The sequence below is a fragment of the Oncorhynchus nerka genome, unplaced genomic scaffold (assembly GCF_034236695.1).
Source record: "Oncorhynchus nerka isolate Pitt River unplaced genomic scaffold, Oner_Uvic_2.0 unplaced_scaffold_1032, whole genome shotgun sequence".
NCBI lineage: Eukaryota > Metazoa > Chordata > Actinopteri > Salmoniformes > Salmonidae > Oncorhynchus > Oncorhynchus nerka.
Window position 1 is genome coordinate 181,296 of NW_027040272.1, and position 24,090 is coordinate 205,385.

Here is a 24,090-nt window from a genome sequence, read left to right on the forward strand (position 1 = left end):
AATAGTTGTAGTAGGTGTAGATGTGTATAAGGTAGAATAGCTGTAGTAGGTGTAGATGTATAGTAGGTAGAATAGTTGTAGTAGGTGTAGATGTGTAGTAGGTGTAGATGTGTAGTAGGTAGAATAGTTGTAGTAGGTGTAGATGTGTAGTAGCTGTAGATGTGTATAAGGTAGAATAGCTGTAGTAGGTGTAGATGTGTAGTAGGTAGAATAGTTGTAGTAGGTGTAGATGTGTAGTAGGTGTAGATGTGTAGTAGGTAGAATAGTTGAAGTAGGTGTAGATGTGTAGTAGGTAGAATAGTTGAAGTAGGTGTAGATGTGTAGTAGGTGTAGATGTGTAGTAGGTGTAGATGTGTAGTAGGTAGAATAGTTGTAGTAGGTGTAGATGTGTAGTAGGTAGAATAGTTGAAGTAGGTGTAGATGTGTATAAGGTAGAATAGCTGTAGTAGGTGTAGATGTGTAGTAGGTAGAATAGTTGTAGTAGGTGTAGATGTGTAGTAGGTGTAGATGTGTAGTAGGTGTAGATGTGTAGTAGGTAGAATAGTTGTAGTAGGTGTAGATGTGTATAAGGTAGAATAGTTGTAGTAGGTGTAGATGTGTAGTAGGTGTAGAAGTAGGGTGTAGATAGTAGTGTAGATAGTTGTAGTAGGTGTAGATGTGTAGTAGGTAGAATAGTTGTAGGTGTAGATGTGTAGAATAGCTGTAGTAGGTGTAGATGTGTAGTCGGTAGAATAGTTGTAGTAGGTGTAGATGTGTAGTAGGTAGAATAGTTGTAGTAGTTGTAGATGTGTAGTAGTTGTAGATGTGTATAAGGTAGAATAGCTGTAGTAGGTGTAGATGTGTATAAGGTAGAATAGCTGTAGTAGGTGTAGATGTGTAGTAGTTGTAGATGTGTATAAGGTAGAATAGTTGTAGTAGGTAGATGTGTATAGTAGAATAGCTGTAGTAGGTGTAGAAGGTAGAATAGTTGTAGTAGGTGTAGATGTGTAGTAGGTGTAGATGTGTAGTAGGTAGAATAGTTGTAGTAGGTGTAGATGTGTAGTAGCTGTAGATGTGTATAAGGTAGAATAGCTGTAGTAGGTGTAGATGTGTAGTAGGTAGAATAGTTGTAGTAGGTGTAGATGTGTAGTAGGTGTAGATGTAGTAGGTAGAATAGTTGAAGTAGGTGTAGATGTGTAGTAGGTAGAATAGTTGAAGTAGGTGTAGATGTGTAGTAGGTGTAGATGTGTAGTAGGTGTAGATGTGTAGTAGGTAGAATAGTTGTAGTAGGTGTAGATGTGTAGTAGGTAGAATAGTTGAAGTAGGTGTAGATGTGTATAATAGAATAGCTGTAGTAGGTGTAGATGTGTAGTAGGTAGAATAGTTGTAGTAGGTGTAGATGTGTAGTAGGTGTAGATGTGTAGTAGGTGTAGATGTGTAGTAGGTAGAATAGTTGAAGTAGGTGTAGATGTGTAGTAGGTAGAATAGTTGAAGTAGGTGTAGATGTGTAGTAGGTGTAGATGTGTAGTATAATGTGTAATAGAATAGTTGTAGTAGGTGTAGATGTGTAGTAGGTAGAATAGTTGAAGTAGGTGTAGATGTGCATAAGGTAGAATAGCTGTAGTAGGTGTAGATGTGTAGTAGGTAGAATAGTTAGTAGGTGTAGATGTGTAGTAGGTGTAGATGTGTAGTAGGTGTAGATGTGTAGTAGGTAGAATAGTTGTAGTAGGTGTAGATGTGTAGTAGGTAGAAAGTTGAAGTAGTGTAGATGTGCATAAGGTAGAATAGCTGTAGTAGGTGTAGATGTGTAGTAGGTAGAATAGCTGTAGTAGGTAGAATAGTTGTAGTAGGTAGAATAGTTGTAGTAGGTGTAGATGTGTATAAGGTAGAATAGCTGTAGTAGGTGTAGATGTAGTAGGTAGAATAGCTGTAGTAGGTGTAGATGTGTAGTAGGTAGAATAGCTGTAGTAGGTAGAATAGTTGTAGTAGGTAGAATAGTTGTAGTAGGTGTAGATGTGTATAAGGTAGAATAGCTGTAGTAGGTGTAGATGTGTAGTAGGTAGAATAGTTAGTAGGTGTAGATGTGTAGTAGGTAGAATAGCTGTAGTAGGTAGAATAGTTGTAGTAGGTAGAATAGTTGAAGTAGGTGTAGATGTGTATAAGGTAGAATAGCTGTAGTAGGTGTAGATGTGTAGTAGGTAGAATAGTTGTAGTAGGTGTAGATGTGTAGTAGGTGTAGATGTGTAGTAGGTGTAGATGTGTAGTAGGTAGAATAGTTGAAGTAGGTGTAGATGTGTAGTAGGTAGAATAGTTGTAGGTGTAGATGTGTAGTAGGTGTAGATGTGTAGTAGGTGTAGATGTGTAGTAGGTAGAATAGTTGTAGTAGGTGTAGATGTGTAGTAGGTAGAATAGTTGAAGTAGGTGTAGATGTGCATAAGGTAGAATAGCTGTAGTAGGTGTAGATGTGTAGTCGGTAGAATAGTTGAAGTAGGTGTAGATGTGTAGTAGGTAGAATAGTTGTAGTAGTTGTAGATGTGTAGTAGTTGTAGATGTGTATAAGGTAGAATAGCTGTAGTAGGTGTAGATGTGTATAAGGTAGAATAGCTGTAGTAGGTGTAGATGTGTAGTAGTTGTAGATGTGTAGGTAGAATAGTTGTAGTAGGTGTAGATGTGTATAAGGTAGAATAGCTGTAGTAGGTGTAGATGTATAGTAGGTAGAATAGTTGTAGTAGGTGTAGATGTGTAGTAGGTGTAGATGTGTAGTAGGTAGAATAGTTGTAGTAGGTGTAGATGTGTAGTAGCTGTAGATGTGTATAAGGTAGAATAGCTGTAGTAGGTGTAGATGTGTAGTAGGTAGAATAGTTGTAGTAGGTGTAGATGTGTAGTAGGTGTAGATGTGTAGTAGGTAGAATAGTTGAAGTAGGTGTAGATGTGTAGTAGGTAGAATAGTTGAAGTAGGTGTAGATGTGTAGTAGGTGTAGATGTGTAGTAGGTGTAGATGTGTAGTAGGTAGAATAGTTGTAGTAGGTGTAGATGTGTAGTAGGTAGAATAGTAGGTAGGTGTAGATGTGTATAAGGTAGAATAGCTGTAGTAGGTGTAGATGTGTAGTAGGTAGAATAGTTGTAGTAGGTGTAGATGTGTAGTAGGTGTAGATGTGTAGTAGGTGTAGATGTGTAGTAGGTAGAATAGTTGAAGTAGGTGTAGATGTGTAGTAGGTAGAATAGTTGAAGTAGGTGTAGATGTGTAGTAGGTGTAGATGTGTAGTAAGGTGTAGATGTGTAGTAGGTAGAATAGTTGTAGTAGGTGTAGATGTGTAGTAGGTAGAATAGTTGAAGTAGGTGTAGATGTGCATAAGGTAGAATAGCTGTAGTAGGTGTAGATGTGTAGTAGGTAGAATAGTTGAAGTAGGTGTAGATGTGTAGTAGGTGTAGATGTGTAGTAGGTGTAGATGTGTAGTAGGTAGAATAGTTGTAGTAGGTGTAGATGTGTAGTAGGTAGAATAGTTGAAGTAGGTGTAGATGTGCATAAGGTAGAATAGCTGTAGTAGGTGTAGATGTGTAGTAGGTAGAATAGCTGTAGTAGGTAGAATAGTTGTAGTAGGTAGAATAGTTGTAGTAGGTGTAGATGTGTATAAGGTAGAATAGCTGTAGTAGGTGTAGATGTGTAGTAGGTAGAATAGTTGAAGTAGGTGTAGATGTGTAGTAGGTAGAATAGTTGTAGTAGGTGTAGATGTGTAGTAGGTGTAGATGTGTAGTAGGTAGAATAGCTGTAGTAACTGTAGTAACTGTAGTAACTGTAATAACTGTAGTAACTGTAGTAGCTGTAGTAACTGTAGTAACTGTAGTAGTTGTAATAACTGTAGTAGCTGTAGTAACTGTAGTAACTGTAGTAGCTGTAATAACTGTAGTAACTGTAGTAGCTGTAATAACTGTAGTAACTGTAGTAGCTGTAATAACTGTAGTAACTGTAATAACTGTAGTAACTATAATAACTGTAATAACTGTAGTAACTGTAGTAACTGTAGTAGCTGTAATAACTGTAGTAGCTGTAGTAGCTGTAATAGCTGTAGTAGCTGTAATAACTGTAGTAGCTGTAATAACTGTAGTAGCTGTAGTAGCTGTAGTAACTGTAATAACTGTAATAACTGTAGTAACTGTAGTAACTGTAGTAGCTGTAATAACTGTAGTAGTTGTAGTAGCTGTAATAACTGTAGTAACTGTAGTAGCTGTAGTAGCTGTAGTAGCTGTAATAGCTGTAGTAGCTGTAATAACTGTAGTAGCTGTAGTAGCTGTAATAACTGTAGTAACTGTAGTAGCTGTAGTAACTGTAGTAACTGTAATAACTGTAGTAGCTGTAATAACTGTAGTAGCTGTAATAACTGTAGTAGCTGTAATAACTGTAGTAGTTGTAGTAGCTGTAATAACTGTAGTAGCTGTAATAACTGTAGTAACTGTAGTAGCTGTAGTAGCTGTAATAGCTGTAGTAGCTGTAATAACTGTAGTAGCTGTAATAACTGTAGTAGCTGTAGTAGCTGTAGTAACTGTAATAACTGTAGTAGCTGTAATAACTGTAGTAGCTGTAATAACTGTAGTAGCTGTAATAACTGTAGTAACTGTAGTAGCTGTAGTAGCTGTAATAACTGTAATAACTGTAGTAGCTGTAATAACTGTAGTAGCTGTAATAACTGTAGTAACTGTAGTAACTGTAATAACTGTAGTAGCTGTAATAACTGTAGTAGCTGTAATAACTGTAGTAGTTGTAGTAGCTGTAATAACTGTAGTAGCTGTAATAACTGTAGTAACTGTAGTAACTGTAGTAGCTGTAGTAGCTGTAATAGCTGTAGTAGCTGTAATAACTGTAGTAGCTGTAATAACTGTAGTAGCTGTAGTAGCTGTAGTAACTGTAATAACTGTAGTAGCTGTAATAACTGTAGTAGCTGTAATAACTGTAGTAACTGTAGTAGCTGTAGTAGCTGTAATAACTGTAATAACTGTAGTAGCTGTAATAACTGTAGTAGCTGTAATAACTGTAGTAGCTGTAATAACTGTAGTAACTGTAGTAGCTGTAATAACTGTAGTAGCTGTAATAACTGTAGTAGCTGTAGTAGCTGTAATAACTGTAGTAGCTGTAATAACTGTAGTAACTGTAGTAGCTGTAATAACTGTAGTAACTGTAGTAGCTGTAGTAGCTGTAATAACTGTAGTAGCTGTAGTAGCTGTAGTAGCTGTAGTAGCTGTAGTAGCTGTAATAACTGTAGTAGCTGTAGTAGCTGTAGTAGCTGTAGTAACTGTAGTAACTGTAGTAGCTGTAATACCTGTAATAACTGTAGTAGCTGTAGTAGCTGTAATAACTGTAGTAACTGTAGTAGCTGTAGTAACTGTAGTAGCTGTAGTAGCTGTAATACCTGTAGTAACTGTAGTAGCTGTAATAACTATAGTAACTGTAGTAGCTGTAATACCTGTAGTAACTGTAGTAGCTGTAATACCTGTAATAACTGTAGTAGTTGTAGTAGCTGTAATAACTGTAGTAGCTGTAGTAGCTGTAATAACTGTAATACCTGTAATAACTGTAGTAGCTGTAGTAACTGTAACAACTGTAGTAACTGTAGTAACTGTAGTAGCTGTAGTAGCTGTAATAACTGTAGTAGCTGTAGTAGCTGTAATAACTGTAATAACTGTAGTAGCTGTAGTAGCTGTAATAACTATAGTAACTGTAGTAGCTGTAATACCTGTAGTAACTGTAGTAGCTGTAATACCTGTAATAGCTGTAGTAGCTGTAGTAGCTGTAATAACTGTAATACCTGTAATAACTGTAGTAACTGTAGTAGCTGTAGTAGCTGTAGTAGCTGTAATAACTGTAGTAGCTGTAGTAGCTGTAATAACTGTAATAACTGTAGTAGCTGTAGTAGCTGTAGTAACTGTAATAACTGTAGTAGTTGTAATAACTGTAATAACTGTAGTAGCTGTAATAACTGTAGTAACTGTAGTAGCTGTAATAACTGTAGTAGCTGTAATAACTGTAGTAGCTGTAGTAGCTGTAATAACTGTAGTAACTGTAGTAGCTGTAATAACTGTAGTAGCTGTAATAACTGTAATAACTGTAGTAGCTGTAATAACTGTAGTAACTGTAGTAGCTGTAATAACTGTAGTAGCTGTAATAACTGTAGTAGCTGTAGTAGCTGTAATAACTGTAGTAGCTGTAGTAGCTGTAATAACTGTAGTAGCTGTAATAACTGTAATAACTGTAGTAGCTGTAGTAGCTGTAATAACTGTAGTAACTGTAGTAGCTGTAATAACTGTAGTAGCTGTAATAACTGTAGTAGCTGTAGTAGCTGTAATAACTGTAGTAGCTGTAATAACTGTAGTAGCTGTAATAACTGTAGTAGCTGTAATACCTGTAATAACTGTAGTAGCTGTAGTAACTGTAATAACTGTAGTAGCTGTAGTAGCTGTAGTAACTGTAGTAACTGTAGTAGCTGTAATACCTGTAATAACTGTAGTAGCTGTAGTAACTGTAGTAGCTGTAATAACTGTAGTAGCTGTAGTAACTGTAGTAGCTGTAATAACTGTAGTAGCTGTAATAACTGTAGTAGCTGTAGTAACTGTAGTAGCTGTAATAACTGTAGTAGCTGTAGTAGCTGTAATACCTGTAGTAGCTGTAGTAGCTGTAGTAACTGTAGTAGCTGTAATAACTGTAGTAGCTGTAGTAGCTGTAGTAACTGTAGTAGCTGTAATAACTGTAGTAACTGTAGTAGCTGTAGTAGCTGTAATAACTGTAGTAGCTGTAGTAGCTGTAGTAACTGTAGTAGCTGTAATAACTGTAGTAACTGTAGTAGCTGTAGTAGCTGTAATAACTGTAGTAACTGTAGTAGCTGTAATAACTGTAATAACTGTAATAACTGTAATAACTGTAATAACTGTAGTAGCTGTAGTAACTGTAATAACTGTAGTAGCTGTAATAACTGTAGTAGCTGTAGTAGCTGTAATAACTGTAATAACTGTAGTAGCTGTAGTAGCTGTAGTAACTGTAGTAACTGTAGTAGCTGTAATAACTGTAATAACTGTAGTAGCTGTAGTAGCTGTAGTAACTGTAGTAACTGTAGTAGCTGTAATAACTGTAATAACTGTAATAACTGTAGTAGCTGTAGTAGCTGTAATACCTGTAATACCTGTAATAACTGTAATAACTGTAGTAACTGTAATAACTGTAGTAACTGTAATAACTGTAATAACTGTAGTAACTGTAATAACTGTAGTAACTGTAGTAACTGTAGTAGCTGTAATACCTGTAATAACTGTAGTAGCTGTAGTAACTGTAGTAACTGTAGTAACTGTAGTAACTGTAGTAACTGTAGTAGCTGTAATACCTGTAATAACTGTAGTAGCTGTAGTAACTATAGTAACTGTAGTAGCTGTAGTAGCTGTAATACCTGTAATACCTGTAATAACTGTAGTAGCTGTAGTAACTGTAGTAACTGTAGTAGCTGTAATACCTGTAATAACTGTAGTAGCTGTAGTAACTGTAGTAACTGTAGTAGCTGTAGTAACTATAGTAACTGTAGTAGCTGTAGTAGCTGTAATACCTGTAATAACTGTAGTAGCTGTAATACCTGTAATAACTGTAGTAGCTGTAGTAACTGTAGTAGCTGTAGTAACTATAGTAACTGTAGTAGCTGTAGTAACTGTAGTAACTGTAGTAGCTGTAGTAACTATAGTAACTGTAGTAGCTGTAGTAACTGTAGTAACTGTAGTAGCTGTAGTAGCTGTAGTAACTATAGTAACTGTAGTAGCTGTAGTAACTGTAGTAACTGTAGTAGCTGTAGTAACTATAGTAACTGTAGTAGCTGTAGTAACTGTAGTAACTGTAGTAGCTGTAGTAACTATAGTAACTGTAGTAGCTGTAGTAACTGTAGTAACTGTAGTAGCTGTAGTAGCTGTAATACCTGTAATAACTGTAATAACTGTAGTAGCTGTAATAACTGTAGTAACTGTAGTAGCTGTAGTAGCTGTAATACCTGTAATAACTGTAATAACTGTAGTAGTTGTAATACCTGTAATAACTGTAGTAGCTGTAGTAACTGTAATAACTGTAGTAGCTGTAATAACTGTAATAACTGTAGTAGCTGTAGTAACTGTAGTAGCTGTAATACCTGTAGTAACTGTAATAACTGTAGTAACTGTAATAACTGTAATAACTGTAATAACTGTAATAACTGTAGTAACTGTAATAACTGTAATACCTGTAATAACTGTAGTAACTGTAGTAACTGTAATAACTGTAATACCTGTAATAACTGTAGTAACTGTAGTAACTGTAATAACTGTAATACCTGTAATACCTGTAGTAACTGTAGTAACTGTAGTAACTGTAATAACTGTAATAACTGTAATAACTGTAGTAACTGTAATAACTGTAATACCTGTAATAACTGTAGTAACTGTAATAACTGTAATACCTGTAATAACTGTAGTAACTGTAGTAGCTGTAATACCTGTAATAACTGTAGTAACTGTAGTAGCTGTAGTAACTGTAGTAGCTGTAGTAGCTGTAATACCTGTAATAACTGTAGTAACTGTAGTAGCTGTAGTAACTGTAATAACTGTAGTAGCTGTAGTAACTGTAATAACTGTAATAACTGTAGTAACTGTAATAACTGTAATAACTGTAATAACTGTAGTAGCTGTAATAACTGTAGTAGCTGTAGTAACTGTAATAACTGTAATAACTGTAGTAACTGTAATAACTGTAATAACTGTAATAACTGTAGTAGCTGTAGTAACTGTAATAACTGTAATAACTGTAGTAACTGTAGTAGCTGTAGTAACTGTAGTAGCTGTAGTAGCTGTAATACCTGTAGTAGCTGTAATAACTGTAGTAACTGTAATAACTGTAGTAGCTGTAGTAGCTGTAGTAACTGTAATAACTGTAGTAACTGTAGTAGTTGTAATAACTGTAGTAACTGTAATAACTGTAGTAGCTGTAGTAACTGTAGTAACTGTAGTAACTGTAGTAGCTGTAATAACTGTAGTAACTGTAGTAGCTGTAATAACTGTAGTAGCTGTAATAACTGTAATAACTGTAACAACTGTAATAACTGTAATAACTGTAGTAGTTGTAATAACTGTAATAACTGTAGTAGTTGTAATAACTGTAATAACTGTAGCAGTTGTAATAACTGTAGTAGCTGTAGTAGCTGTAATAACTGTAATAACTGTAGTAGTTGTAATAACTGTAATAACTGTAGTAGTTGTAATAACTGTAGTAGCTGTAGTAGCTGTAATAACTGTAATAACTGTAGTAGTTGTAATAACTGTAATAACTGTAATAACTGTAGTAGCTGTAATAACTGTAATAACTGTAGTAACTGTAGTAGCTGTAATAACTGTAGTAGTTGTAATAACTGTAATAACTGTAATAACTGTAATAACTGTAGTAACTGTAGTAGCTGTAATAACTGTAGTAGTTGTAATAACTGTAATAACTGTAATAACTGTAATAACTGTAATAACTGTAGTAGCTGTAGTAGCTGTAGTAACTGTAGTAGCTGTAATAACTGTAGTAGCTGTAATAACTGTAGTAACTGTAATACCTGTAGTAACTGTAATAACTGTAATAACTATAATAACTATAATAACTGTAGTAACTATAATAACTATAATAACTGTAATAACTATAATAACTATAATAACTGTAGTAGTTGTAGCCATCTGACCTCCAGTTGTTTGAGGTTGTCCAGGTCCAGAGAGCTCTCAGAACCAGCTCCCTCCATCATGTTGAGATTATGAAGGCCCTGTTTACCACCTCCTGAGAATACATACACAGTCAGACAGAGGCTTAGGGGATAAACAGAGATAAGCATCATATTATTGTCTGGTCATCACCATGGTTACTCACTGTGCATCATGCGGTAACCGAAGAAGGCAGCAAAGATGATGACAGCCAGCACAGAGACAACAGCCAAGGAGATGACTATGGTCTCTTCACACTGCAACTGGTGGTCTACAGCAGGACATAGACAACCTGTTAGTCTCCATCTCTAACCTGGTAGTATTCTGGTGGTCTACAGCAGGACATAGACAACCTGTTAGTCTCCATCTCTAACCTGGTAGTATTCTGGTGGTCTACAGCAGGACATAGACAACCTGTTAGTCTCCATCTCTAACCTGGTAGTATTCTGGTGGTCTACAGCAGGACATAGACAACCTGTTAGTCTCCATCTCTAACCTGGTAGTATTCTGGTGGTCTACAGCAGGACATAGACAACCTGATAGTCTCCATCTCTAACCTGGTAGTATTCTGGTGGTCTACAGCAGGACATAGACAACCTGTTAGTCTCCATCTCTAACCTGGTAGTATTCTGGTGGTCAGGGTTAGGGTTAAAGGACATGTCAGTTACATACTGGCTGGGCTGTAGTGGGGTTGGTTAGGGGTTGGGGTCAGGGTTAAAGGACATGTCAGTTACATACTGGCTGGGCTGTAGTGGGGTTGGTTAGGGGTCAGGGTTAAAGGACATGTCAGTTACATACTGGCTGGGCTGTAGTGGGGTTGGTTAGGGGTCAGGGTTAAAGGACATGTCAGTTACATACTGGCTGGGCTGTAGTGGGGTTGGTTAGGGGTCAGGGTTAGGGTTAAAGGACATGTCAGTTACATACTGGCTGGGCTGTAGTGGGGTTGGGTTAGGGGTCAGGGGTTGAGGTCAGGGTTAAAGGACATGTCAGTTACATACTGGCTGGGCTGTAGTGGGGTTGGGTTAGGGTCAGGGTTGGGTCAGGGTTAAAGGACATGTCAGTTACATACTGGCTGGGCTGTAGTGGGGTTGGGTTAGGGTCAGGGTTAAAGGACATGTCAGTTACATACTGGCTGGGCTGTAGTGGGGTTGGTTAGGGGTCAGGGGGTTGGGGTCAGGGTTAAAGGACATGTCAGTTACATACTGGCTGGGCTGTAGTGGGGTTGGGTTAGGGGTCAGGGTTAGGGGTCAGGGTTAAAGGATATGTAAGTTACATACTGGCTGGGCTGTAGTGGGGTTGGGTTAGGGGTCAGGGTTAAAGGATATGTCAGTTACATATTGGCTGGGCTGTAGTGGGGTTGGGTTAGGGGTCAGGGTTAAAGGACATGTCAGTTACATACTGGCTGGGCTGTAGTGGGGTTGGTAAGGGGTCAGGGTTAGGGTTAAAGGATATGTCAGTTACATACTGGCTGGGCTGTAGTGGGGTTGGTTAGGGGTCAGGGTTAGGGGTCAGGGTTAAAGGACATGTCAGTTACATACTGGCTGGACTGTAGTGGGCTGGGTTAGGGGTCAGGGGTTAGGGTTAAAGGATATGTCAGTTACATACTGGCTGGGCTGTAGTGGGGTTGGTTAGGGGTCAGGGGTTAGGGGTCAGGGTTAAAGGACATGTCAGTTACATACTGGCTGGGCTGTAGTGGGTTTGGTTAGGGGTCAGGGTTAGGGTTAAAGGACATGTCAGTTACATACTGGCTGGGCTGTAGTGGGGTTGGGTTAGGGGTCAGGGATTAGGGTTAAAGGACATGTCAGTTACATACTGGCTGGGCTGTAGTAGGGTTGGTTTGGGGTCAGGGGTGAAAGGACATGTCAGTTACATACTGGCTGGGCTGTAGTGGGGTTGGGTCAGGGGTCAGGGTTAAAGGACATGTCAGTTACATACTGGCTGGGCTGTAGTGGGGTTGTTAGGGGTTAGGGGTCAGGGTTAAAGGACATGTCAGTTACATACTGGCTGGGCTGTAGTGGGGTTGGTTAGGGGTCAGGGTTAAAGGACATGTCAGTTACATACTGGCTGGGCTGTAGTGGGGTTGGTTAGGGGTCAGGGTTAGGGTTAAAGGACATGTCAGTTACATACTGGCTGGGCTGTAGTGGGGTAGAGTTAGGGGTCAGGGGGTTAGAGGTCAGGGTTAAAGGACATGTCAGTTACATACTGGCTGGGCTGTAGTGGGGTTGGGTTAGGGGTCAGGGGTTAGGGGTCAGGGTTAAAGGACATGTCAGTTACATACTGGCTGGGCTGTAGTGGGGTTGGGTTAGGGGTCAGGGTTAAAGGACATGTCAGTTACATACTGGCTGGGCTGTAGTGGGGTTGGGTTAGGGGTCAGGGTTAAAGGACATGTCAGTTACATACTGGCTGGGCTGTAGTGGGGTTAGTTAGGGGTCAGGGGTTAGGGGTCAGGGTTAAAGGACATGTCAGTTACATACTGGCTGGGCTGTAGTGGGGTTGGGTTAGGGGTCAGGGGTTAGGGGTCAGGGTTAAAGGATATGTAAGTTACATACTGGCTGGGCTGTAGTGGGGTTGGGTTAGGGGTCAGGGTTAAAGGATATGTCAGTTACATATTGGCTGGGCTGTAGTGGGGTTGGGTTAGGGGTCAGGGTTAAAGGACATGTCAGTTACATACTGGCTGGGCTGTAGTGGGGTTGGTAAGGGGTCAGGGTTAGGGTTAAAGGACATGTCAGTTACATACTGGCTGGGCTGTAGTGGGGTTGGGTTAGGGGTCAGGGTTAGGGGTCAGGGTTAAAGGACATGTCAGTTACATACTGGCTGGGCTGTAGTGGGGTTGGTTTGGGTCAGGGGTCAGGGTTAAAGGATATGTCAGTTACATACTGGCTGGACTGTAGTGGGGTTGGGTTAGGGGTCAGGGGTTAGGGTTAAAGGATATGTCAGTTACATACTGGCTGGGCTGTAGTGGGGTTGGTTAGGGGTCAGGGGTTAGGGGTCAGGGTTAAAGGACATGTCAGTTACATACTGGCTGGGCTGTAGTGGGTTTGGTTAGGGGTCAGGGGTTAGGGTTAAAGGACATGTCAGTTACATACTGGCTGGGCTGTAGTGGGGTTGGGTTAGGGGTCAGGGATTAGGGTTAAAGGACATGTCAGTTACATACTGGCTGGGCTGTAGTAGGGTTGGTTTGGGGTCAGGGGTGAAAGGACATGTCAGTTACATACTGGCTGGGCTGTAGTGGGGTTGGGTCAGGGTCAGGGTTAAAGGACATGTCAGTTACATACTGGCTGGGCTGTAGTGGGGTTGGTTAGGGGTTAGGGGTCAGGGTTAAAGGACATGTCAGTTACATACTGGCTGGGCTGTAGTGGGGTTGGTTAGGGGTCAGGGTTAAAGGACATGTCAGTTACATACTGGCTGGGCTGTAGTGGGGTTGGTTAGGGGTCAGGGGTTAGGGTTAAAGGACATGTCAGTTACATACTGGCTGGGCTGTAGTGGGGTTGGGTTAGGGGTCAGGGGTTAGAGGTCAGGGTTAAAGGACATGTCAGTTACATACTGGCTGGGCTGTAGTGGGGTTGGTTAGGGGTCAGGGGTTGGGGTCAGGGTTAAAGGACATGTCAGTTACATACTGGCTGGGCTGTAGTGGGGTTGGGTTAGGGGTCAGGGTTAAAGGACATGTCAGTTACATACTGGCTGGGCTGTAGTGGGGTTGGGTTAGGGGTCAGGGTTAAAGGACATGTCAGTTACATACTGGCTGGGCTGTAGTGGGGTTAGTTAGGGGTCAGGGGTTAGGGGTCAGGGTTAAAGGACATGTCAGTTACATACTGGCTGGGCTGTAGTGGGGTTGGGTTAGGGGTCAGGGGTTAGGGGTCAGGGTTAAAGGATATGTAAGTTACATACTGGCTGGGCTGTAGTGGGGTTGGGTTAGGGGTCAGGGTTAAAGGATATGTCAGTTACATATTGGCTGGGCTGTAGTGGGGTTGGGTTAGGGGTCAGGGTTAAAGGACATGTCAGTTACATACTGGCTGGGCTGTAGTGGGGTTGGTAAGGGGTCAGGGGTTAGGGTTAAAGGACATGTCAGTTACATACTGGCTGGGCTGTAGTGGGGTTGGGTTAGGGGTCAGGGGTTAGGGGTCAGGGTTAAAGGACATGTCAGTTACATACTGGCTGGGCTGTAGTGGGGTTGGTTTGGGGTCAGGGGTCAGGGTTAAAGGATATGTCAGTTACATACTGGCTGGACTGTAGTGGGGTTGGGTTAGGGGTCAGGGGTCAGGGGTTAGGGTTAAAGGATATGTCAGTTACATACTGGCTGGGCTGTAGTGGGGTTGGTTAGGGGTCAGGGGTTAGGGGTCAGGGTTAAAGGACATGTCAGTTACATACTGGCTGGGCTGTAGTGGGGTTGTTTAGGGGTCAGGGGTTAGGGTTACAGGACATGTCAGTTACATACTGGCTGGGCTGTAGTGGGGTTGGGTTAGGGGTCAGGGATTAGGGTTAAAGGACATGTCAGTTACATACTGGCTGGGCTGTAGTAGGGTTGGTTTGGGGTCAGGGGTGAAAGGGTCAGTTACATACTGGCTGGGCTGTAGTGGGGTGGGTCAGGGGTCAGGGTTAAAGGACATGTCAGTTACATACTGGCTGGGCTGTAGTGGGGTTGGTTTGGGGTCAGGGGTTAAAGGACATGTCAGTTACATACTGGCTGGGCTGTAGTGGGGTTGGGTCAGGGGTCAGGGTTAAAGGACATGTCAGTTACATACTGGCTGGGCTGCAGTGGGGTTGGTTAGGGGTCAGGGGTTAGGGTTAAAGGACATGTCAGTTACATACTGGCTGGGCTGTAGTGGGGTTGGTTAGGGGTCAGGGGTTATGGGTCAGGGTTAAAGGACATGTCAGTTACATACTGGCTGGGCTGTAGTGGGGGTTGGTCAGGGGTTAGGGGTCAGGGTTAAAGGATATGTCAGTTACATACTGGCTGGGCTGTAGTGGGGTTGGTTAGGGGTCAGGGTTATGGGTCAGGGTTAAAGGACATGTCAGTTACATACTGGCTGGGCTGTAGTGGGGTTGTTAGGGGTTAGGGTTAAAGGACATGTCAGTTACATACTGGCTGGGCTGTAGAGGGTTGGTTAGGGGTCAGGGTCAGGGTTAAAGGACATGTCAGTTACATACTGGCTGGGCTGTAGTGGGGTTGGGTTAGGGTCAGGGATTAGGGTTAAAGGACATGTCAGTTACATACTGGCTGGGCTGTAGTAGGGTTGGTTTGGGGTCAGGGGTGAAAGGAGATGTCAGTTACATACTGGCTGGGCTGTAGTGGGGTTGGGTCAGGGGTCAGGTTAAGGACATGTCAGTTACATACTGGATGGGCTGTAGTGGGGTTGGTTTGGGGTCAGGGTTAAAGGACATGTCAGTTACATACTGGCTGGGCTGTAGTGGGGTTGGGTCAGGGTCAGGGTTAAAGGACATGTCAGTTACATACTGGCTGGGCTGTAGTGGGGTTGGTTAGGGGTCAGGGTTATGGGTCAGGGTTAAAGGACATGTCAGTTACATACTGGCTGGGCTGTAGTGGGGTTGGTCAGGGGTTAGGGGTCAGGGTTAAAGGATATGTCAGTTACATACTGGCTGGGCTGTAGTGGGGTTGGTTAGGGGTCAGGGGTTATGGGTCAGGGTTAAAGGACATGTCAGTTACATACTGGCTGGGCTGTAGTGGGGTTAGTTAGGGGTTGGAGCGATCTGGTCGCATCCTCTCGGTCTGCAGGTTGTATAACTTTTTCATTACATTTCATTACATTTCATTATAGTACAACGGTCTGATTTGTCTAATCTTAGCAATTTCCTCTTAGCTAGCTACATAGTCGTCGTTGTATCAAAGATAATTGCGTAATTATCGTATTTCGTCGTCTCTATCTGTCCAACACGTTCACCGTCTACCGTAGCACTGTAGTACTATCACACTCAACTGAACGTCTTGATTAGTGTAGTGTTAGCTAGCTACATAGCTAGCTACATAGTTGTCTTTGCTGTCTTCGTTTCCAAGATAATTGTGTAGCTTAGAGTGTGGAGTCTTAGAGTGATAATTGCGTTATTATTGTATTTCGTCGCCTCTATCTGCCTAGCAGCTAGCATACGTTCACCGGCTACCGTAGCACTGTAGTAACTATCACACTCAACGAGCGACTTGATTAGTGTAGTATTAGATAGCTACATAGTTGTCTTTGCTGTCTTCGTATCCAAGATAATTGTGTAGTTTAGAGTGTGTAGTCTTAGAGTGATTATCTTAATTCACCGAGGTTAGCTAGCCAGCTATTTTGTCGTCCTTAACGTAGGAGACACTCCTAGCTAGCCAACAGCCAGCCAACGTCTACTGAATAGAACTTTCGCATTCCGGTCGCATTCGCGTCGCTCCACAGGTAGTATCACTTTTTCACTTCATTTCATTACAGTCCCAACGGTGTGATTTGTTTGATCGTAGCTAGCTACATAGCTAGCTACATAGCCGTCTTTGTTTCAAAGATAATTGTGAGTCTAGAGCGATTTTCTAGGTTAGTTAGCCAGCAGCCGTTCTCCTACAACGTAACGTAACCAACATTGCTAGCTAGCCAGCTAGCTCCGATAAGCAGCATTGGTAGAAACTTCACACTCAGCGGTGCGACTTGATTAGGGTAGTGTCAACAACGCAGCTAGCCTACCCCAGCAGTACTCTATCATTTTAATCATTTTAGTCAATTAGATTCTTGCTACGTAAGCTTAACTTTCTGAACATTCGGGAGACGTGTAGTCCACTTGTCATTCAATCTCCTCTGCATTAGCGTAGCCTCTTCTCTAGCCTGTCAACTATGTGTCTGTCTATCCCTGTTCTCTCCTCTCTGCACAGACCATACAAAACGCTCCACACCGCATGGCCGCAGCCACCTAATCTGGTGGTCCCAGCGCACGACCCACGTGGAGTTCAGGTCTCCGACAGCCTCTGGAACTGCCGATCTGCGGCCAACAAGGCAGAGTTCATCTCAGCCTATGTCTCCCTCAGTCCCTCGACTTCTTGGCTCTGACGGAAACATGGATCACCACAGACAACACCTTCTCCTACTGCTCTCTCTTCGTCCGCCCACGTGCTCTCGCACACCCGAGCTTCTGGTCAGCGGGGTGGTGGCACCGGGATCCTCATCTCTCCCAAGTGGTCATTCTCTCTTTCTCCCCTTACCCATCTGTCTATCGCCTCCTTTGAATTCCATGCTGTCACAGTTACCAGCCCTTTCAAGCTTAACATCCTTATCATTTATCGCCCTCCAGGTTCCTCGGAGAGTTCATCAATGAGCTTGATGCCTTGATTGCTTGGCGGAAATGGAGGGCTTCGCCTCCCTGCAGACCTGGCATCCTTTCCTCCCTCCTCTCTACATTTTCCTCCTCTGTCTCTGCTGCTAAAGCCACTTTCTACCACTCTAAATTCCAAGCATCTGCCTCTAACCCTAGGAAGCTCTTTGCCACCTTCTCCTCCCTCTTGAATCCTCCTCCCCTCCCCCCTCCTCCTCTCTGCAGATGACTTCGTCCAACCATTTTGAAAAGAAGGTCGGACATCCGATCCTCGTTTGCTAAGTCAAACGACACCGGTTCTGCTCACACTGCCCTACCCTGTGCTCTGACCTCTTTCTCCCCTCTCTCTCAGATGACATCTCACGTCTTGTGACGGCCGGCCGCCCAACAACCTGCCCGCTTGACCCTATCCCCTCCTCTCTTCTCCAGACCATCTCCGGTGACCTTCTCCCTTACCTCACCTCGCTCATCAACTCATCCCTGACCGCTGGCTACGTCCCTCCCGTCTTCAAGAGAGCGAGTTGCACCCCTTCTGAAAAACCTACACTCGATCCCTCCGATGTCAACAACTACAGACCAGTATCCCTTCTTTCTTTCTCTCCAAAACTCTTGAACGTGCCGTCCTGGCCAGCTCTCCCGCTATCTCTCTCAGAATGACCTTCTTGATCCAAATCAGTCAGGTTTCAAGACTAGTCATTCAACTGAGACTGCTCTTCTTCTCTGTATCACGGAGGCGCTCCGCACTGCTAAAGCTAACTCTCTCTCCTCTGCTCTCATCCTTCTAGACCTATCGGCTGCCTTCGATACTGTGAACCATCAGATCCTCCTCTCCACCCTCTCCGAGTTGGGCATCTCGGCGTGCCCACGCTTGGATTGCGTCCTACCTGACAGGTCGCTCCTACCAGGTGGCGTGGCGAGAATCCCCGTCTCCTCACCACGTGCTCTCACCACTGGTGTCCCCCAGGGCTCTGTTCTAGGCCCTCTCCTATTCTCGCTATACACCAAGTCACTTGGCTCTGTCATAACCTCACATGGTCTCTCCCTATCATTGCTATGCAGACGACACACAATTAATCTTCTCCTTTCCCCTTCTGACGACCAGGTGGCGAATCGCATCTCTGCATGTCTGGCAGACATATCAGTGTGGATGACGGATCATCACCTCAAGCTGAACCTCGCGGCAAGACGGAGCTGCTCTTCCTCCCGGGAAGGACTGCCCGTTCCATGATCTCGCCATCACGGTTGACAACTCCCATTGTGTCCTCGTCCCAGGCGCTAGAACCTTGGCGTGATCCTGGACAACACCCTGTCGTTCTCAAATAACATCAAGGCGGTGGCCCGTTCTGGTTCATGCTCTACAACATCAGAGTACGACCCTGCCTCACACAGGAAGCGGCGCAGGTCCTAATCCAGGCACTTGTCATCTCCCGTCTGGATTACTGCAACTCGCTGTTGGCTGGGCTCCCTGCCTGTGCCATTAAACCCCCTACAACTCATCCCAGAACGCCTGCAGCCCGTCTGGTGTTCAACCTTCCCAAGTTCTCTCACGTCACCCCGCTCCCTCCGCTCTCTCCACTGGCTTCCAGTTGAAGCTCGCATCCGCCAAGACCATGGTGCTTGCCTACGGAGCTGTGAGGGGAACGGCACCCCTCACTACCTCCAGGCTCTGATCAGGCCCTACACCCAAACAAGGGCACTGCGTTCATCCACCTCTGGCCTGCTCGCCTCCCTACCACTGAGGACGACAGTTCCCGCTCAGCCCAGTCAAAACTGTTCGCTGCTCTGGCCCCCAATGGTGGAACAAACTCCCTCACGACGCCAGGACAGCGAGTCAATCACCACCTTGAGACACCTGAAACCCCACCTCTTTAAGGAATACCTAGGATAGGATAAAGTAATCCTTCTCCCCTCCCCCCTTAAAGACCTAGATGCACTATTGTAAAGTGGCTGTTCCACTGGATGTCATAAGGTGAAAGCACCAATTTGTAAGTCGCTCTGGATAAGAGCGTCTGCTAAATGACTTAAATGTAAAATGATGTCTTAAATGGGTTAGGGTTAAAGGACATGTCAGTTACATACTGGCTGGGCTGTAGAGGGGTTGGTTAGGGGTCAGGGTTAAAGGACATGTCAGTTACATACTGGCTGGGCTGTAGTGGGGTTGGGTTAGGGGTCAGGGTTAAAGGACATGTCAGTTACATACTGGCTGGGCTGTAGTGGGGTTGGGTTAGGGGTCAGGGTTAGGGTTAAGGACATGTCAGTTACATACTGGCTGGGCTGCAGTGGGGTTGGTCAGGGGTCAGGGGTTAAAGGACATGTCAGTTACATACTGGCTGGGCTGTAGTGGGGTTGGTTAGGGGTCAGGGATTAGGGGTCAGGGTTAAAGGACATGTCAGTTACATACTGGCTGGGCTGCAGTGGGGTTGGTTAGGGGTCAGGGTTATGGGTCAGGGTTAAAGGACATGTCAGTTACATACTGGCTGGGCTGTAGTGGGGTTGGTTAGGGGTTAGGGGTCAGGGTTAAGGACATGTCAGTTACATACTGGCTGGGCTGTAGTGGGGTTGGGTCAGGGTCAGGGTTAAAGGACATGTCAGTTACATACTGGCTGGGCTGTAGTAGGTTGGTTAGGGGTCAGGGTTAGGGTTAAAGGACATGTCAGTTACATACTGGCTGGGCTGTAGTGGGGTTGGTTAGGGTCAGGGGTCAGGGTTAAAGGATATGTCAGTTACATACTGGCTGGGCTGTAGTGGGGTTGGGTTAAAGGGGTCACTGGCTGGGTTTAGGGGTCAGGGGGGTTAAAGGACATGTCAGTTACATACTGGCTGGGCTGTAGTGGGGTTGGTTAGGGGTCAGGGGTCAGGGTTAAAGGACATGTCAGTTACATACTGGCTGGGCTGTAGTGGGGTTGGTTAGGGGTCAGGGGTCAGGGTTAAAGGACATGTCAGTTACATACTGGCTGGGCTGCAGTGGGGTTGGTTAGGGGTCAGGGTTTGGGGTCAAGGTTAAAGGACATGTCAGTTACATACTGGCTGGGCTGTAGTGGGGTTAGTTAGGGGTCAGGGTTAAGGACATGTCAGTTACATACTGGCTGGGCTGTAGTGGGGTTGGTTAGGGGTCAGGGGTCAGGGTTAAAGGACATGTCAGTTACATACTGGCTGGGCTGTAGTGGGGTTAGGGGTTAGGGGTCAGGGTTAAAGGACATGTCAGTTACATACTGGCTGGGCTGTAGGGGGTCAGGGGGGGGTTCAGGTAGTGGGGTTGGAGTTAGGGTCAGGGTTAAAGGACATGTCAGTTACATACTGGCTGGGCTGTAGTGGGGTTGGTTAGGGTCAGGGTTAAAGGACATGTCAGTTACATACTGGCTGGGCTGTAGTGGGGGGTTAGGGGTCAGGGTCAGGGTTAAAGGACATGTCAGTTACATACTGGCTGGGCTGTAGTGGGTTGGTTAGGGGTTAGGGTCAGGGTTAAAGGACATGTCAGTTACATACTGGCTGGGCTGTAGTGGGGGGTTAGGGGTCAGGGTTAAAGGACATGTCAGGGTTAGTGGGGGTTGAGTTAGGGGTCAGGGGTTAAAGGACATGTCAGTTACATACTGGCTGGGCTGTAGTGGGGTTGGTTAGGGTCAGGGTTAAAGGACATGTCAGTTACATACTGGCTGGGCTGTAGTGGGGTTGGTTAGGGGTCAGGGTTAAAGGACATTCAGTTACATACTTAGTGGGTCAGTCAGGGGTCATGGGTCAGGGTTAAAGGACATGTCAGTTACATACTGGCTGGGCTGTAGTGGGGTTAGTTAGGGGTTGGAGCGATCTGGTCGCATCCGCGCTCGGTCTGCAGGTTGTATAACTTTTTCATTACATTTCATTACATTTCATTATAGTACAACGGTCTGATTTGTCTAATCTTAGCAATTTCCTCTTAGCTAGCTACATAGTCGTCGTGTATCAAAGATAATTGCGTAATTATCGTATTTCGTCGTCTCTATCTGTCCAACACGTTCACCGTCTACCGTAGCACTGTAGTACTATCACACTCAACTGAACGTCTTGATTAGTGTAGTGTTAGCTAGCTAGCATAGCTAGCTACATAGTTGTCTTTGCTGTCTTCGTTTCCAAGATAATTGTGTAGCTTAGAGTGTGGAGTCTTAGAGTGATAATTGCGTTATTATTGTATTTCGTCGCCTCCTATCTGCCTAGCAGCTAGCATACGTTCACCGGCTACCGTAGCACTGTAGTAACTATCACACTCAACCGAACGACTTGATTAGTGTAGTAGATAGCTACATAGTTGTCTTTGCTGTCTTCGTATCCAAGATAATTGTGTAGTTTAGAGTGTGTAGTCTTAGAGTGATTATCTTAATTCACCGAGGTTAGCTAGCCAGCTATTTTGTCGTCCCTTAACGTAGGAGACACTCCTAGCTAGCCAACAGCCAGCCAACGTCTACTGAATAGAACTTTCGCATTCGGTCGCATTCCGTCGCTCCACAGGTAGTATCACTTTTTCACTTCATTTCATTACAGTCCCAACGGTGTGATTTGTTTGATCGTAGCTAGCTACATAGCTAGCTACATAGCCGTCTTTGTTTCAAAGATAATTGTGTAGTCTAGGCGATTTTCTAGGTTAGTTAGCCAGCTATTGTCGTTCTCCCTACGCAACGTAACGTAACCAACATTGCTAGCTAGCCAGCTAGCTCCCGATAACAGCATTGGTAGAAACTTCACACTCAACGGTACGACTTGATTAGGGTAGTGTCAACAACGCAGCTAGCCTACCCCAGCAGTACTCTATCATTTTAATCATTTTAGTCAATTAGATTCTTGCTACGTAAGCTTAACTTTCTGAACATTCGAGACGTGTAGTCCACTTGTCATTCCAATCTCCTCTGCATTAGCGTAGCCTCTTCTCTAGCCTGTCAACTATGTGTCTGTCTATCCCTGTTCTCTCCTCTCTGCACAGACCATACAAACGCTCCACACCGCATGGCCGCAGCCACCCTAATCTGGTGGTCCCAGCGCGCACGACCACGTGGGAGTTCCAGGTCTCCGGTAGCCTCTGGAACTGCCGATCTGCGGCCAACAAGGCAGAGTTCATCTCAGCCTATGTCTCCCTCCAGTCCCTCGACTTCTTGGCTCTGACGGAAACATGGATCACCACAGACAACACCGCCACTCCTACTGCTCTCTCTTCGTCCGCCCACGTGCTCTCGCACACCCCGAGAGCTTCTGGTCAGCGGGGTGGTGGCACCGGGATCCTCATCTCTCCCAAGTGGTCATTCTCTCTTTCTCCCTTACCCATCTGTCTATCGCCTCCTTTGAATTCCATGCTGTCACAGTTACCAGCCCTTTCAAGCTTAACATCCTTATCATTTATCGCCTCCAGGTTCCTCGGAGAGTTCATCAATGAGCTTGATGCCTTGATTAGCCGAGCGGAAATGGAGGAAAACTCGCCTCCCTGCAGACCTGGCATCCTTTCACTCCCTCCTCTCTACATTTTTCCTCCTCTGTCTCTGCTGCTAAAGCCACTTCTACCACTCTAAATTCCAAGCATCTGCCTCTAACCCTAGGAAGCTCTTTGCCACCTTCTCCTCCTCTTGAATCCTCCTCCCCCTCCCCCTCCTCCCTCTGCAGATGACTTCGTCAACCATTTTGAAAAAGAAGGTCGACGACATCCGATCCTCGTTGCTAAGTCAAACGACACCGCTGGTTCTGCTCACACTGCCCTACCCTGTGCTCTGACCTCTTTCTCCCTCTCTCTCCAGATGACATCTCACGTCTTGTGACGGCCGGCCGCCCAACAACCTGCCCGCTTGACCCTATCCTCCTCTCTTCTCCAGACCATCTCCGGTGACCTTCTCCCTTACCTCACCTCGCTCATCAACTCATCCCTGACCGCTGGCTACGTCCCTCCCGTCTTCAAGAGAGCGAGAGTTGCACCCTTCTGAAAAAAAACCTACACTCGATCCCTCCGATGTCAACAACTACAGACCAGTATCCCTTCTTTCTTTTCTCTCCAAAACTCTTGAACGTGCCGTCCTTGGCCAGCTCTCCCGCTATCTCTCTCAGAATGACCTTCTTGATCCAAATCAGTCAGGTTTCAAGACTAGTCATTCAACTGAGACTGCTCTCTCTCTGTATCACGGAGGCGCTCCGCACTGCTAAAGCTAACTCTCTCTCCTCTGCTCTCATCCTCTAGACCTATCGGCTGCCTTCGATACTGTGAACCATCAGATCCTCCTCTCCACCCCTCTCCGAGTTGGGCATCTCCCGGCGGCCCACGCTTGGATTGCGTCCTACCTGACAGGTCGCTCCTACCAGGTGGCGTGGCGAGAATCCGTCTCCTCACCACGTGCTCTCACCACTGGTGTCCCCCAGGGCTCTGTTCTAGGCCTCTCCTATTCTCGCTATACACCAAGTCACTTGGCTCTGTCATAACCTCACATGGTCTCTCCTATCATTGCTATGCAGACGACACACAATTAATCTTCTCCTTTCCCCTTCTGACGACCAGGTGGCGAATCGCATCTCTGCATGTCTGGCAGACATATCAGTGTGGATGACGGATCATCACCTCAAGCTGAACCTCGGCAAGACGGAGCTGCTCTTCCTCCCGGGAAGGACTGCCCGTTCCATGATCTCGCCATCACGGTTGACAACTCCATTGTGTCCTCGTCCCAGAGCGCTAAGAACCTTGGCGTGATCCTGGACAACACCTCCCTGTCGTTCTCAAATAACATCAAGGCGGTGGCCCGTTCCTGTAGGTTCGTCCCACTCTACAACATCCGCAGAGTACGACCCTGCCTCACACAGGAAGCGGCGCAGGTCCTAATCCAGGCACTTGTCATCTCCCGTCTGATTACTGCAACTCGCTGTTGGCTGGGCTCCCCTGCCTGTGCCATTAAACCCCTACAACTCATCCAGAACGCCGCAGCCCGCCTGGTGTTCAACCTTCCCAAGTTCTCTCACGCCACCCCCGCTCCTCCGCTCTCTCCACTGGCTTCCAGTTGAAGCTCGCATCCGCTACAAGACCATGGTGCTTGCCTACGGAGCTGTGAGGGGAACGGCACCTCACTACCTCCAGGCTCTGATCAGGCCCTACACCCA

General features: G+C 44.7%; 1 pseudogene; it reads right to left on the minus strand.

Moving 5' to 3' along the window:
* LOC135570204 (bone morphogenetic protein receptor type-2-like) overlaps window positions 1-24,090 on the minus strand; it is an 85,584-nt pseudogene that overhangs the window by 56,849 nt on the left and 4,645 nt on the right.